Source organism: Pteropus medius, unplaced genomic scaffold, assembly GCF_902729225.1.
Source record: "Pteropus medius unplaced genomic scaffold, Ma_sr-lr_union100, whole genome shotgun sequence".
Classification (NCBI taxonomy): Eukaryota; Metazoa; Chordata; class Mammalia; order Chiroptera; family Pteropodidae; genus Pteropus; species Pteropus medius.
Genome location: NW_024350399.1, coordinates 106,797 through 123,357, shown reverse-complemented (window position 1 = coordinate 123,357; position 16,561 = coordinate 106,797). Strand labels below are relative to the sequence as shown.

General features: G+C 33.0%; 1 non-coding gene across 1 annotated transcript; it reads left to right on the top strand.

The window, feature by feature from the left end:
- Positions 1-1,179: 1,179 nt before the first annotated feature.
- On the top strand, positions 1,180-1,282 carry LOC120584334 (U6 spliceosomal RNA). The gene has a single exon (XR_005648008.1). It is a non-coding gene; the product is annotated as a U6 spliceosomal RNA (small nuclear RNA).
- Positions 1,283-16,561: the final 15,279 nt, after the last annotated feature.

Here is a 16,561-nt window from a genome sequence, read left to right as displayed (position 1 = left end):
ATGGAAATCTGGGGTTTCAAGATTCTGAAGTGCATCCACTAAGGTGTCCTTATTTCAGGTACTACTTTTTCCCTATCAATGCTATTACTTTTGCATAGATGATAACACTGGGCCTTTTAATGCAGCTTTTTTCGGTTAGTTGGAAGAGGTCATCAAGAGGACATAACTGCTGGTTAACCCGTGAGCTTTACCTGGGCAATTGGAGGCTCCTTATCTGCTCCTCTGAGCTTAGAATGTGTGTTTTGCCCACCATTTCCACAATGGGATCTGTTTTCAGGGAAACAGGCTTGAGAGAGCAATGTGTTGTTGAGACCATCTAGACTGAATATGGGACTACCCAGTTAAGGACTCTATATAAACTTTTAAGGTTTTGGTAGGTGGATGCAGAGTTCTACTCTTATATAAATTCTCCTGTTTATTAAACTTGCCACTTATCAATCTTGAGTGGTCTGCCTCTCTCTTCAGTCTCTCCTTACCTTTCACATATGGGGCAAATTTCTGATTTTACCCGGGAAGCCCCTGAGTTTGCAAATCAACAAATTCTCAAAATCAGATTTTAAGCCGGTTTTCCGCATAGTCTGCCCTCCAGCTAGCTGCAGGAGATGAGGGTCTCTGTTATAGAAACCTTGACTTTCATTCACACTGTGCTTTGAGTTCATAGTTGGCTGACCAGATCCTGATTTTTATGTAACCCCACCACGCTTTGCAGGGCATCAGTGGCACTTAAGAACAAAAAACAAACAAACAAAAATAAAAACAAAAAATCCTCTATCCTAGTTATAATTTATAATTTCATTTTCCCTTGTAGCTCTCAAATGTTAGAAATTCTAAATAAGAAAATGCATTTTCTCTTGCCTGCATCGTATTTCAAATTGCCATGCCAGAGGATATTACCACTCCTTTACTGCTAATGATTGTCCTATTTTTTTTTTTTTAATCTGGCTGAAAAGTAATCAAATTCCAGAACTTAATCCTAAGGCTTTGTTTCTTAGGATTACATATGAAACCATCTGTCTTATATATGGTTTCCTCAGAAAACAGAGCCTGAGATAAAAAGGTAAGTGCTAGCAGTTATTCAATAAAATATCACAGAAATATTGATAGAGAACAATATATAGACATTAATTATTAGATAGAATTGAGAGAGGAAGGAAAATTCTAGCAAAGAATATATTATGTTTGCTTTGGTAGCACATGTAGTAAAATTGGAACGATACAGAGAAGATTAGCATGGTCCCTGCACAAGGATGACACACAAATTCGTGAAGTGTTCCATACTTTTCTATTGTTGAGAGATGGTCAAAGGAATGGTGAGTATGGCATAGGGAATGTAGTCAGCAGTAATGCAATGGTTATATATAGAGCCGGATGGGTAATAGAGTAATCGGGGGAATCATTTCATAAACTATATAAATGTCTAACCACTGTACTGTGTAGTTGAAATTAATAATAAAATAAAATGCAAAAAAAAAGAGTACATTAGCAAGCAAGTTATAATATTTGAGAGGTAACATATCATTAGCAAAGAGTACTGATGATGCACTTATTACTTATAATGTCATGGCTCTTGGAAACCTGTCTGCATTGAAATTATATAATATATTTTCTTGCCCCCTTAGTTCCTTTTAGCCTTCATTTCATGCCGCTGCTGATTATATCATTACTCTTGACACTGCATCATCCATCATGAATACTGGTTTCCAGTGACTTTCTCAAATGTCCTTACTGTGCTTTCTCAGTGATGACCACAAATGGACATCTCACCAAGAGTATGCAGGAAAATATGAATGAAAATTCCTTTTCTGGTCATGTTAAATTTACCATTCAGAATTTTACAGTGTTGACATAGAACAACACATCTTCTAACCATGTTTTCTTTTCAATTCTTCGGGCCAGGATAATTTTATTTCTAGAATGTTATTTTTCAGTGATGACCACACCCTACCCTTTCACATTTTATCAAGGATAATAGTTGAGTAGCTCTGGGCTGAGTAAAAACAGTTGTCCCATTGAGGAATAAATGTCCATTCCTCTTCTGGACAAAGCTTAAGTCTGACTAGGGAGAGAACAGTGTCACCTATCAAAGTCAAGAAGAGATATCGATTTAAAGAGTCTTTTAGCTTTGAGGAACAAGAGTCTTGAAAGCCCTCAGAGGAAATGAATGTAACCATGCTGGCAAAAATGGCTGAAGTGAAGTACATGGTGCCTGCTGAGTGGTGGGCTGTAGGTATCAGAAAGGTGTGTCTCAACGGAAGACTAAGGCCCATATGATAATGTTTTTATACTCCTGTTGATCAGTTACTACAAATGGGAAGCCTGGGAAGAGGTGTAAACTTGGCAAAAGTGGCTTTCTCTGACTGAGGCAATCTGTAAAGGGAAGTAACAACAGGGGCTGTCTTTTGGCAGAACTCCCATCCCCTACGAAATGCACAATGGAATTAGCATCTTGGTGATTCTCTAGAATGTAGAAAAATAATGCAGAAAAATTCACTGCAATGAATTTTAATCACATCTTCCCCAAATAGCAAACATAAATAATTGTGGATTAAAAATAATCATAAGCATAGAACCAGTAAAATAAATTTTAAAATGCATAAAAATACATGTATTATAACCATATTAGATATTTTTCACAGAATTCAGTTGGTTCAACATTAAGTCACAGAGTTTCAGATCAAAGTTTCCACAGTTGTTTTATCTGATAAATAAGTTTAGTGATATATTAGATATATAACCCTAAAGTGTGCTCCTGTTTACTTGAATAGCTTGATCATATTAACCAAACAGGTATATGTTTCTGTTTTTCTTAAAATCTAGTGGAAGTTAATCTTATAGGTACACGTCATAAATATACACTTTCTCAAGTTTGTTCAACTTTGTCGCAAAATTTAGTTGTCTCATTTTCCTTTAACTGAGTGCTTCAAGGGTGTAACTATGTAATTTGGGAACGTATTTTCAATTGGTGAGTTGCAGATTTATAATTGATATGAGCAGCTTTATAGTTGAAATCCAAAAGTAACCATTGTTTTCATGTAAAACCAAAACAACTTATATTTGAACACAAAGGCTGACAGGGTTCTGGACAACCAGAAGTAAAGGGACACATAAATCTCTAGTTTTTACATTTTCTGCGTCTGATTTGCAATACAACTTAGAGATATTTAAGACAAATAATAAAGATAAAGAAAATAAAGCATTTCCATTTTCTCTACTTGAAGTAAAATTATGTTAATTCAAGAAAACTTTTTAAAAAATTCACAAAAGCAAATAAAATGCTATCATAAGATTCTCTTCTACACTTTAGTAATTACCAATATAAGCTATTCTGTAGTATATTAAAGAAGAATTGTATTATATACTTTCCTCCAGAAAACTGCTTATAACAATTACTGGTCCAAAGTCTGTGCGTGACATATCAAAAGGCCGAAACTCAAAACTTCAGAGTCTGCAGTAAAGATTTATCGATTGAGAAGCTGCCAACGAAATAGATGGAAGCCTTAGTAGTTCCTCAAATTCATCTTAAGAAAGTACAGAGTGCAAGCTTTATGTATGTCAAGGGAAGGGGAAATGAGAGGGGCTATAAAACTGAAGCTGCAAGCAGAATTCCTCTAATGATTAACGTGTCTATATGCAAAACTAAGTAGAAACTATTAGTGTGACGGCCATGGGAACAAAGCAAACTTGAACAAGATGGAGACAAAGAGAGACAGAACATTTCACTCTGTTACATGTCTGTTACAACAGATACATCAATAAATATGTATATACATTTATCAATGTGTTTTTAAAGAAAAATCAATTTTTTGATCTAGTAATATAAATAACTATTTCCGTGATTGGACTCGAAATTTATTCTAAGTTTTTTTTTAATTCTAGGATTTAGTATATGTTCCCCCAATAGCAAATATTTTAAAAGCAATAGTTGTTGTAATTAATAATAACAATAAATTAATAATATATGAGAGTAAAGTAAAAAGATGGCATGAAATCAAAAATTTTATGAAGTTATTTAGAAAACAATAAAGGGCATCCAACAGATTCTGCTATCAATATCTACAAAAGCAACATTATGGAAGATATTCTTCTGTGTAAAAACAAGAAAAATAGCTTGAGCAATTGATTTTCCTGATCAATTTGTTTAGTGTTGTGTATGTTCTTTTCAATCCTCAAGTGCTAAAAAAAAAGAGAGAGAAAGAGAGAGAGAGATAAAATGTGAAATCTTTTAAATTATAGGAAATATTGGGCTAATCAATGAGAATCCACCTCAAAATTCTTGTTGCAAAAATCTTAGTTCACCAGGAGTCACTATTAAATGCTACCTATTACTTATAATTGCTATAAAACATGAATGGATTTAGAAAAAGTCAAAATAAAAGCTGAAACAAAAAATAGCCAACCAAAGAAAATGCATTTGTTAATATATGAGATGTGATATGTAGGTATTTAAAAAGATTTAGAGACATCTGACCTTTGTTTCCTCAGTGTGCATATATGAGGCATTAAATGAAGTGGCTTATTTAGAGAAATTAAAAATTGCTTATTGCCACAGGGTATCAAGATCAGTTTTCCCACACAACTTCATTCCCACCATCCCCAACATCCCCAACCATCCATTCTTGTCCTGGGAGTCAAAGAGTTCATAACATGTACATGAGATTAAATATTCACTGCAATGCGTATGCATACGCATACGCATACGCACCTGCTAAAAACAACCAATATTTAAGTTTAGCTATAAGCAAGGGAGTAAGATTCTGAAATTAAGGATTTAAACATATGTTTGAACAGAAACAGGAATTCTCTGGGACTAACACAATAATTTACTTACGGGTGGGCCTCTTTGGCCTTAAGGAAAATTATAACTTACTCGGAAGATAAATATTTAAGGGGCTTTTAAAAGGAATAAACTACTAAAATCTGTCAGAATGCATCAGTAAATTAAGTCTGCCTTAGCTAAGGTTATGTATTGGGTACTCTGAGCAAAGTAGGCAATGTATCTAATCACACAGCGGTTATACTTTCTTACCCCTTGTCAGTCTCCCTTCATTGTGCCTGGAATGAAGATTTAGATGAATATTCCAAATTCATGAATTGTCTCATTCCCAATCCATTTCAACTTCTTTATAAGTAACAAAGTAATAATCTCACAATTAAGACTACTATTTGGCAACAGATATATTAGGAGTTGGTTCTGTTTGCAAATCTCCCAACATACGTGCTGTAGAAATGATTTAACACTACCTCTTTTTTATCAAGGCAAGAAGTCATAAATATATATATATGTCTGCTATATGTCCTTACATTCAGATTTAAAGTTGCTAGTTAAAGAGTCTGTTTTTTGTAACTTTTCATTTATTCCTGAATATCATTATTTTCAGAAAAAAATAAATGACATCACTGACTGGACTTGTAAAGAATTAGTACCATCATAGAAATACTCAAATCCTTCTATTTGGAGAGAGTTATTACTCTAGAAAAGAGAAACTATAGCGATCTCAATTATTTCCCTTCTCACACTGATAATTAAAATCAGCATAATTAGATCATCGGAACATTTAAATAACATGGAGACAAGAACCATATAAATAGGTCTTTGCTTAAAATTGTCAAAATTAGCATGTTTGCCTATAGTACAATCTGCGTATATATTGAAATGACAACATTTATGACCATGATCACTCTAGCAAGCCCCCCCAAAATTAATGTAGCTACAAGGAAAAGCATTAATCTTGCCATAAAGTCATTTTTTCCTTATTTAGAAACTTTAAGCTTGCACAGTATACTAATCTGATACCTAACCATAAGAAAACATATATTTTCCCCTCAGAATTTTAAATACATTTCATGTTTACTCAACTAAAGTACTTAAGAATATTTTGACCTGCTCATGAATTTACTGGAAATGTATTCTAGTTTGTAATAAAAATATAAAACAGACCAAACTTGCTAGGCTACATAGGAGATGTTAAAGTACTATAAGGAATTACTACTGTCTCCCTTTCCCCCATGAAGACAAGAGCTAGAGGAAAAAACAAATATTAAAAACATATATATTATTAAGGAGACATATAGCAGACATGCATTTTTTATAATTATGCAAGTTGCATGGTCCAGAATATTAGTGTTATAAAAGTGGTGAGAGACACAAGACTGATGCGAACTGGAGTAGTTGGTAAAACAATCTGAAAGCTGTAACTCTTTGAAAGGGAAAGAAGATGGAGAAAAATATTTCATTGTGGAAGCATAAAAAAGAAAGCCAATTTAGTGATAGTTGAAAATCAGGTCAATAAATCAATGGTTAGATATTGCTAGGTGTTAATAATGACTTTTTAAGTCAGCTAATTACATGATAAAAGTTTAATTTTAAGATTCTTAATATGGTTGTGAAAGACAGAATGAGTTGTAGGACAAACATTTAAAATTTCTTTCCTAAATGTGTTACTCTTAAGAGCAATTCTATAGTTAATCTGTCAATATTGTCTACGATTTGGATTTTTGGAATGTATTTATTGAATATTTGAATAAATTGATGAATGAGTAAATGTGTTTGAAGAAAATGTCAAATAATGATTTCACTTCTGCCTAGTTTGTAGCTAGCTGGAACAAGCATACTCAAATAATGAGAACTAACCAGAAAAAAAAAATTGTAAATTTTGTTAAAACCATAAGAAAGCTGAGTTTGCAGGGAACTAAATAGTTTGAAATCCAAGGAGGTAACAGTTCCCTCCTCCAAGAAGAAATGTCATGCTTGTACTTTCTCAATAGTGGCAGAAGAAGACAGGGCCAACAAATAAGCAAGGTTAAAATGAACTGAAATGCTAACAAACACCTGAAGGCCAAGTGTGGGCTAATTTGATAGTATGGCACCCATGGGAATGAGACAAAGGGGAGTTTGCAGTCATTCGCAGTCCCTTTTCCTCAGAACTCCATTGTATGCTCATGAGAAAAGTCAGGACAGGGCTGGAAACCAGCAAGTGAAGAAATAATGTTGTTGCAGGAAGCGACACCCAATGGAGGAAATTTGGATGCTCAGACAACGTCGTTCCAGTTAGATTTCTTATAGCTTATATACCCTAGCAGTGTCCATGCGAGGGGCTTTGTCTCAGGATCTACTTGCACTTTCTAACTCAGGCTGGGTCAGGGAGTATCAGGTAGGGGCTGCAAGGGAGAAGGAATTTCCGGACCACCAGTCCTATCTATTTACAGATCCTTTCCTGTGTAGGTGTGACATGTTGCCAGAAGGCCATTTAGAGACCTATAAGATGTAGTTAATCTATAACCAGCTGAGTTGGTCATTTCTGCAAGCCCTTTCCTTGCATTTTTCAGATGCCTCCTCTCTTAATAACAATTTATACAATCTCTTTTAGACAATAGGAAAGGAGGGAACTCTTCCAAACTCGTTTTATGAAACCAGGATTACTCTGAAACAAAAAAAGAGACAAAGGCATTCAATCAACCACAGATCTAATTTATTTTTTAAATGTTATGTTGTTGCTGACATATACTATATAGGTAGGCCTACAATGATTGTATCTGTACTGAACATGTACAGACATTTTTCTTGTCATTGTTTCCTAGAGAATATAGTATTATTTCTATTTATATAACGTTTACCTTGTATTAGGTATTATAAGTAATCTAGAGATGTTTTAAAGTAACATGGGAGGATGTGTATAGGTTACATGCAAATACTACACCATTTTATATAAGGACTTGAGCATCTACGAATTTTGATATCTGACGGGGCTCCTGGAACCAACTCCCTGTGGATACTGAGGATGACTGAGTTGTATATATACATGTTTTTAATTTCCTAAGTGTTCCACAACCTACATTGCCCTATTTTATAACTGGTGCAATTCAAGGCACATTCTCTCTCTGATGCTTCCAGGGATATTGATCATCTCTCCACGTTGATTAGACCCTCCTACAATTTTTGGTGGCCCATAGGTCTTTTTAAAGTAAACATAACTCCCATCCAATCCTTGGGCCCCAAATTAAACCTTGGACAAATCTTCCCTAATTTTGCTTTTCTTTTCTTCTCTCTCTTTCTTCCCACCCCCTCTCTTTTTCTCCCTGAGTCACATCCTCCAGGCTCATCCCTAGGATTACAGAGCTGTAAGGAAAAAAGGAAATTAATTTTTAATTCTTCTCCTTCACTCCAAAGAATCTACTTCTTCCTCTTCCTATCCTGTATTAACTCTGATTACTCTTCAGCTTGATATCCTCTTAGGTTACACGCATTTTCTCTGCTGGCACTAAGCCTCATATCTTATTCCAAATGATAGGCAGGGTACAGGGAAATGAAATTTATGATGAAGGTGATGAAAAAAACAATATTTAAATTTTTCAAAATATGATAGTCATTATTTTATAAAATTACATGAGCAGATTATTTATCTGGAATGTTTTATTGCTACTTATTTTTAGATTTATGTTTTAGCATCAATTTCTGTTTTATTAGTTTTCAGTTCATTACCCTCAAAAATAATCATTAAGAATGCCCATCTTTTAAGTATAACATCCTTCATTTTTATAACTAATAAATATATTGTTTTTTAAACTTTGTTAGAATCCAATACTTTTCTTTTTTTGTATTTTTCTTATTCTCAGCTTCTTTCATATTACTAAGGACTCACATGGATTAACACTAACTTTAATCTTTGCTGCAGTTCAATAATCACACCTCTGTTAAGTCCCCATAAATCCTGTCTGCTTTTAACATGCCAAACAAACAGCTGCTTATTTATCTTGAGATTCCCATCTTTTTATATTTGAGTTTTAATCATCATCTTTTCAAATTTTGTGAGTTCTATTCAGGCACATTTCTTAAGAGATAATCTTTCCCATTTTTTAGGTAAATGGACAGCAAATTTAAAATATTTCTTAATTATAACGGTGCACATTTGATAGAATATAAAAATTTCACACCCCTTAACATGATTTAAATTGGGAAATACAAATTCTGGTAAGATAAGTGGTTCCTGAACAAGAACGTCTTAAAGATATACTCACTGTATTAGGGCTCTTCAGAGAAACAGAACCAATGGGATGTGTATATACTTAGATATGTAGAGAGAATGAGAGAGAGAGAGAGAGAGAGGTTTTACACAACTGTGGAGGTACAAGTCCAAAATCCTCAGGGTACTCTGTCTTGAGATCCAGGGAAGAGTGGCAGTCCCTGTCCAAAGGCAGTTTGCAGTCAGAATTCTCTCTTGTGTGGGTTAGATCAATCTTTGCTCTGTTAAGGTCTTGGACTTAGTTGGATAAGGCCTACCCACATCTTGGAAATAATCTGCTTTATTCAAAGTCCACCAATTTAAATGTTAATCTCATTCAAAGATACCTTCACAGCAACATTTAGAATAATGTTTGACCAAATATTTGGGCAATGTGGCCCAGTCAAATTGACATATAAAACTATCACACTCACACTGCTTTGAAATTCTTTATACCTTAAATATGAACCATGTAAATTGCTTAGTAGATATTACAATCATTTGTATCTACACACATTTGTTGTTCAAATAGTGGTAAATATAAGACATACCAATTAGTTTATCTTTACTATCTTAAAATGACAAAGGCCCTTTGTTTATAGCCACATGTTACAAAGAGCATGAAGTTGTTTTGCAAACACCATCTACATGTGTTAGACTGCAGACTGTGTGGAATGTGCAGGTTACAGGTAGTGATACAGATAAGAGATTTTAGCAAATTACACTGCTGCCTTCTCTATCTCTTCTCAAGAAAATGCTCCAAACAAAAACATCTACTATTTGGAAGTCTCTGAAGTGGAAGCCTAGGATATATACCCATTAGGATCTACATTGGGATGGCATTTTGTAAACTGTTGCTACTTTATAGTTTTTCAATAACCACCAGGATTCAGCCTAGGAAAATGTGCAAGGACTAATGTGATTTGCGCCATCATCAAGATAATTGCTAGAAATAGTCTCAGGTAAAACCATGAATTAGAAGTTTCAAAAAATATCCCAAACACTATATGTAATATTGCTATTTTGATATATAATTCTGCACATTGCCATGTATACCAACATCCCAAATATATGTATTTTTTAATCATGTTTTATCGTTGATGTCGGTGGATTTTAGTGGTTTTCAAACTTACTTCTCTCAGCACTGTAAGTTTCATGTCCCGGAAAACCACTCAGTCCTGGGCAAACTAGATTTATCAGCCTAGTATCAGTGACTGATTAAGACGATGACTCTCAATATGGATGGGGGGTTGTTATTAGGGGTGGGGAGAACATAGAGCTATAGTACCCAAGCTTAAAGTGTCATAGCTTTTGAATAAAGGAAATACTGGGCATAGTCTTTCTCTAGAATTTTATCATGTAAGATTACAAAAACAAAACCGCAAACTGCTATTCCCGCTACCATTCAATAAAAGATGTCAGAGTTTAAATTTTAAATATAGCAAAGTATGGTCTCAGATTAGAAAACGATACTTAAAATTTCTCATTTTATCACAAATAGCTAAAAAATTCCCCCATGGGAACTGGTGAATTCTGCATTATGTGACTAATATGCTCTAGCTCTCTCCTTTACGTCAAGTGATCCTGCTGCTTCCCCTCAAGGATATACACCACATCTATTTTTTTTTATTTAAAAAATATATATATATTTTTTTTAAACTTTGAAAGAATAAGAAACAATAAAGTGAGTGGCCTTAATACTTGGAGGAGGAGACAGTATGTGTCAGTAATACTTACTTTGGAACATTTTAATACTTTGGAATGTGTATAATTCAAGAGAATGTATTCTTGAAAAAAATGTACATTTGTACATATTGCCTATAATTTCAGGAGCTTCACAGAGCCTATAGCGCCCAGGGACCCTGAGATCAGAGCTCTTGTTCAAATATGGCTAACAAATGCTTAATTATCTTCTAGTCAAATACATTCAAATGGCTTCCTCTTGCCTCACAGCAGCAGTGATGAGAAAACACATGTGCTTCTCTGAGGTCTCCACTGACATATATCCCTGAGATCTGTCACATCAAATACAACAGCCAAGTTAAGCTCATAATACCACAGGAAAAGACAGAGTGAATGAGGCAACTGGCCTGGATTGATTTTGTCACAAGTAGCATTACAATGGAGAGACTTTAAAACATTTAAATTTCAAATAGATATTAGTCTTAGGCACACAGTTTTCATACATGGGTTAACCAAGCTTTGCTTTCTGTGGAAAAAGATTCCAGTAGGTGTTTGCTATTTAAATCTTTTCAGGTAATTAGTCCCTATGGTGCTTTCCATTTCAGGCTCCAGCTGTTCATGCTAATGAGATATTTTTTGGTGTCAGGAATTCTCAGCCTCCAGCATTAAGTGGTTAACTAATAATGGGGTGCTTGAGAAGTGGCACACAGAAAGGGAGGCGATTAACAACTTAAACTTAATTATCACTGTTTTTATCTACCAAAAAATGAAAATAAAACAGCAAGTGATATCTTTATTATTAGTATTGGCAGTGAGTCCCTCTTTGATGAAGCATATGTGAAAGAGAAAAGGGAAAAGGTTAACATTCAGCCATAATCAGGGAAAAGGTATTTTTTAAGATGTATAACCTGATTCCTGAAAATATTAAATTCACAATAATAATCAAATATTTATAAAACATCACCTAATTTCTCACATTTATAATATTTACACAAAAACTTTAGTTGGCCAACATAGAGCTATAAAAGTTGAGTTATGAGTTATGAGCCTCATATACTGCCAGTCAAACATGAGGAACAGGGGCTCAGCCTAGAGACTGCCCAAAGAACACTCTATTGGTAGTTAGAGAATCCCTCCTGTATCCCCAGGGACAAAGGACAGGAGGGTCACAATCTTAGCTGGTTTAATCTGGCCACAGTTGCCTGAGCAGAAGTTACTACCCTAAATCTTCCCACAATCTAATGCTCATTATGCTGTCATTATAATACTGTTTATGCCTGGAAGTTCATGAATCTAATTATAACAGACTGAATTCTGGGTAAGTACATGCGCACTAAGCAGTGTTATACAGTAGCCAAGTGTCAATCGAAATGACCTCACTTGCCAATTACCTAGGAATGCCTTTAGAACCACCCATCACAGTCCATATATAATTCAGACATTCCCACTTCTGGGTTGTTTCAGCTCTATTTGCTAAAACCATGTTCCTCCTTGTAGCATGCTTTATCTTTCTAAAATATATTTTAAATAAATCTTTTCTAAATCTCTCTGACCACTGATTCTTCACTGCATCAATGAAGAAAACCCAAGGAAAAATGCTGATTACACTTCTGTGCTGTTTCCCCACCCTCATGCCATTGGGGTGACATCAAAGTTCGAATAGCCTCTCAACCCTCAATGGCAACAGTCCCTTCACTAGCATTGTTTTGCCAGACTTGACCTGGAAGTGAGTACATCATATATTTATAAATTGGTTATCTGTGTAAGAGGTTTTGAATTTAATATTTAATTTATAATTTAAAGATAATATACTGTCTCAAAGACACATTTAGTGAGTTCTAAATAGATACATTACAGAACACATTCTGATCAAAATGTAATAAAACTAGAGGTGAAGTTCAATTTAAAGATATATGAAAAAATTGAACATCATTATTCTAAAATAATTACTAGATAAATGAGTAAATCAAAATTAAAAATGCAAAATGGAAGTTTGAAATTAAAGTACTTTAATTCAAATTTAAAGGTATTGTAAAAGATGTGTTTTTATCACTAAACGAAAAAAATTAAATAAATTCATTAAATTGTAAATGAAAGAAACAACAAAAGTGAAAATTTAAAAACTCATCAATAGAAAAACTAACAAATTACAATATATAGAAGAACTGACAACATGACAGTGATAGAAATCCTTAAAGCTGATTGTAAAAAGATACAGAGATTACATTAAAAGTATGTCATTTCTTGGAAAGCATCACAGATCAAAGATGGAGGAGAGAAAAATTACATAAGAATAAAGAATAGGATAAAACTACGTATATAAATAAAAGGTTTAGGAAGGAATAAGATGAGAACATTTTGTCAATAAATTAAAAAATCTAAATAGGTTATAAAAATTGATCTACAAAATATAAAATATAATTGTTATAAAATTAAAGATAAACATTTATGGTCGAATGTACTATTAATTAAATAATGCATTTTTGTGTGGAGATTGTATTAGTGTATGTGTGTATGTTTGTACGTGTAGAGATATAGATACAGATATATAGGCACAATTTCATAGGCACAGAAATATCAAAAATAACCTTAAATTCCTGACAACGTGGTAGGTTTTGATAGAGAGAAGAATATTTTATTATGTGTTTTAAGTAGAAAATATGTTTTAATTTAAAAGTGTTTTTTTATTTCTTTATTTATAAAAAAAGCCACATTAACAAAAAATAAACCTAAAAAACTATAAATTACTCAGCTACATTTTATATGCTTGGAGGATTACTTTTAATTATTATTATTATTATTATTATTAATTATAATATAGTTAATATACTGCACATAGAATCATTAGCAAAAACCTTTAAAACAAATTAGAAAACATTTACAATGACACAATATAATTTAGGAAAAAAGTACATAGTAAAATTATAGGAATTTTACCATTTCTAAAATACTCAGAGGAAATCCTATGTCTTAAAAATCAACCATCATTTTTCTCAATGGTAGATCTAACATCAATGGCGTTTGCCATAGAAATCTATAGTTCATCAAGGTGAATTCCGCAAAATACTTAGTCAAAATTCTTTCAAATGCAAGAATACCTACTGAATTTGAAGCCAAGAATGGACAAGATTCATGTCTTACAGAGTAAGAAAAAGAAAAGAAAAAAAAAAACACATTTAAATGTTAATTGCTGGATAATTGCCTTATAACTCTCTTTTTGTTTAAAAAATAAATAAATGAAGTTCTTTTCTTATTCTTTCATAAATCCTGTCTTTGGAAACCCTAGCATCACCATTCTATTGTCTGCTTTTGGTTGTGTTCTAACTGAAAATGTAGGGATGCTAAATATATTAATATAATACAAAATTAGTAAGTCACAATTAATGTTAACTTCATACATGTCCATATCCTTATTATACAGCCTTAATCTACCAAGAATTTCATTCAATTGAAATTTACCAAAACCCAAAAAACAACAGCAAAAGAAAACCTCAATTTCTTAAGATATAAACAATAAGGAAGATTTATTATCTCATATAGCGAAGGGTTATATAAATAAAGAGTGGCCACCTGAAAAATAAAATGACTATTGAATAGACATCGTGGAAATGTCCTATAATAATTTTTGTTTAATCCAACATTTTGACATTATGTAAAATATAGTCTTATTGCTATAATTTGTTTTAAAATTGGCTCAATAATGAATATGTTTTTCCCCCTTCCTCGACAATTTTGTAGAGTTAGTGTCTATAATGTTCTTTATTTAATCTCCTTATATATTTTGCTTCCAAAGAAAGAACAGTGTTTTTGTTGACACACAGTTGTACCTGATTTTCAATCATATTATTTCCACACTACCTCAGTTGGGGGTGCCAGAGATTTATAGCAAAGGCAGAATGCTATTATTAAATCCATTCCACTTTTCTAAGAACATGATAAGACAGGCTAAAAGAGAAAAGCTATATTGCTTTTCTTATAAATATTTCTTTTTCTAAATGATTATGACCAATGCTATTATTCCCACTCATTTACAATGTATTTTTATGCCCAGACTAACTCTCGGGGTATGAAATTGCTTTAGGTCAAAGTTAATAAATTAGAATTTTGAAAAACATATTTGTATTTCAGATGAACTAAACCACTATTAAATTTTATATTTACAATTTGTAAATTATAAAGATTAACAGAGAATCACTTAATACCTACTATGTACAGGTAATCAGCATACAAAGCATCTAAGATACCCCATCTTTTGAATCTGGAGGGTGACGGAATGATCTATGTATCATATACCAGGTATTCCAGACATATGTACTCTTTTAAAAGACTTGGCCAATTTTTTTAAATTGAGTACTATTTTGAGAGTTATCATAATTTCTTATTAAGTGTTCCAGAACCAGGACATACAGTGATAGATGGAGATAAAATTTAGAACAAATATTTTAATTTCTTACAAAATATGGTCAATCATTTAATTAAAAATCACTTAATTCAGCTTTCTAATTATAATGAGAAAAATCCCTAAATCACAGGAAGATTTCCTTGTTAAATCACATTCCTGGTTATCACATTAGCTAGAAAATAAAAATTATGCTCCTCACTCCCAAGTTAGTCTTTTTCTAGCCTACAGGAAGATATTCTACCATGCTACAAAACGAATTAAGAAAACAAGTTGTTTTGTGGTCAGTGGCTTGTAAAGGAACTTTTCAAACACCTCAACTGTCTTTGTTCACTGGTTGGGAGAATTTTAATTAAAAAGGCTTTAGCCCTTTCTTTCGCTATATTTTGTGCTATTTCCCCTTTCATCTGTCTGTCTCTGTTCTTAATTGTCTTTGTTGGAATTTTAAAAATGAGGGCTCCCCAATGAATTTTAAAAGTGATGGTTATAGAAGAGGACCTGTACACACCTTGTTCTGCTTCATGTCTGCTGGCCTCTCTATAGTAGTGGATAGCAGGGTCTTATTTGCCTACGTGGATTAATGCCTTTGTTGCAGCCTCAACATTTCTTGACACACTGCAATTATTATGCCCATTATCAATACACACATAAATACAATTAAAGAAAAAAAGATACATTTCAATAGATACATTTATTTTTTGTAAGTTTTTCTCTTGTGAATAAACAATGTATCCTAAGACAAAGAAGTTTAGGTTAGTTCTTTATTTTAACTGTACTTTATTCATGGAAAGAGAGCAAAGACTATTACAGAAAGTGACTAAAATAAATAAAAATAATGTAAACAAACAATAAATCATGTAAACAATTTTGCATGAAATTCTTTTAATCAAGAGCTATGAAGGGTCTGAGATTTAACCTGCTGCCAGAGTTTTAAAGATTCTGGTGGAAGACATGAGACTCTTGGGTTAGAGATGAAGAACAATAGTTATTCACAGCAGTAACAATAGTCTGAGTATCAGCATTTTGATGCAGGTTCATTGAGCCCCAATTCCAATAGGTTAATGTGAAAAAGAACCAGATGACATCTGCACATAGTTGGTTGGAGTGATAAAGTAGAATCTTGAGCTTAGAGGACCTGATTTTTTTAAAAAAATAATAATAATGGATAGCAAGCATGTTTACTACTCTTTCCTCCAGAGAGAAAAGCTATCATTCTTTTCAAAGGTTATTCACTCTTCAAACATTGTTGAAAAATAATTCGGAACCAAAATCAAAACATGCAGAAATGTGAGAGACACATGGAGAATTGTCTTTCAACACTTTATACCTTATAAACATGTTTTCTTAGGATCTCCTTGCAAGGTAGAGTAATTTTTGAAACTTTTAGAGATGGAGAGAAGAAAAGTCAAGTAAATCCCACTTAAAAACAAAAGAGTGTTTTATGATTCTAATGAGGTAAGCTATAAAAAAAAAAAAAATA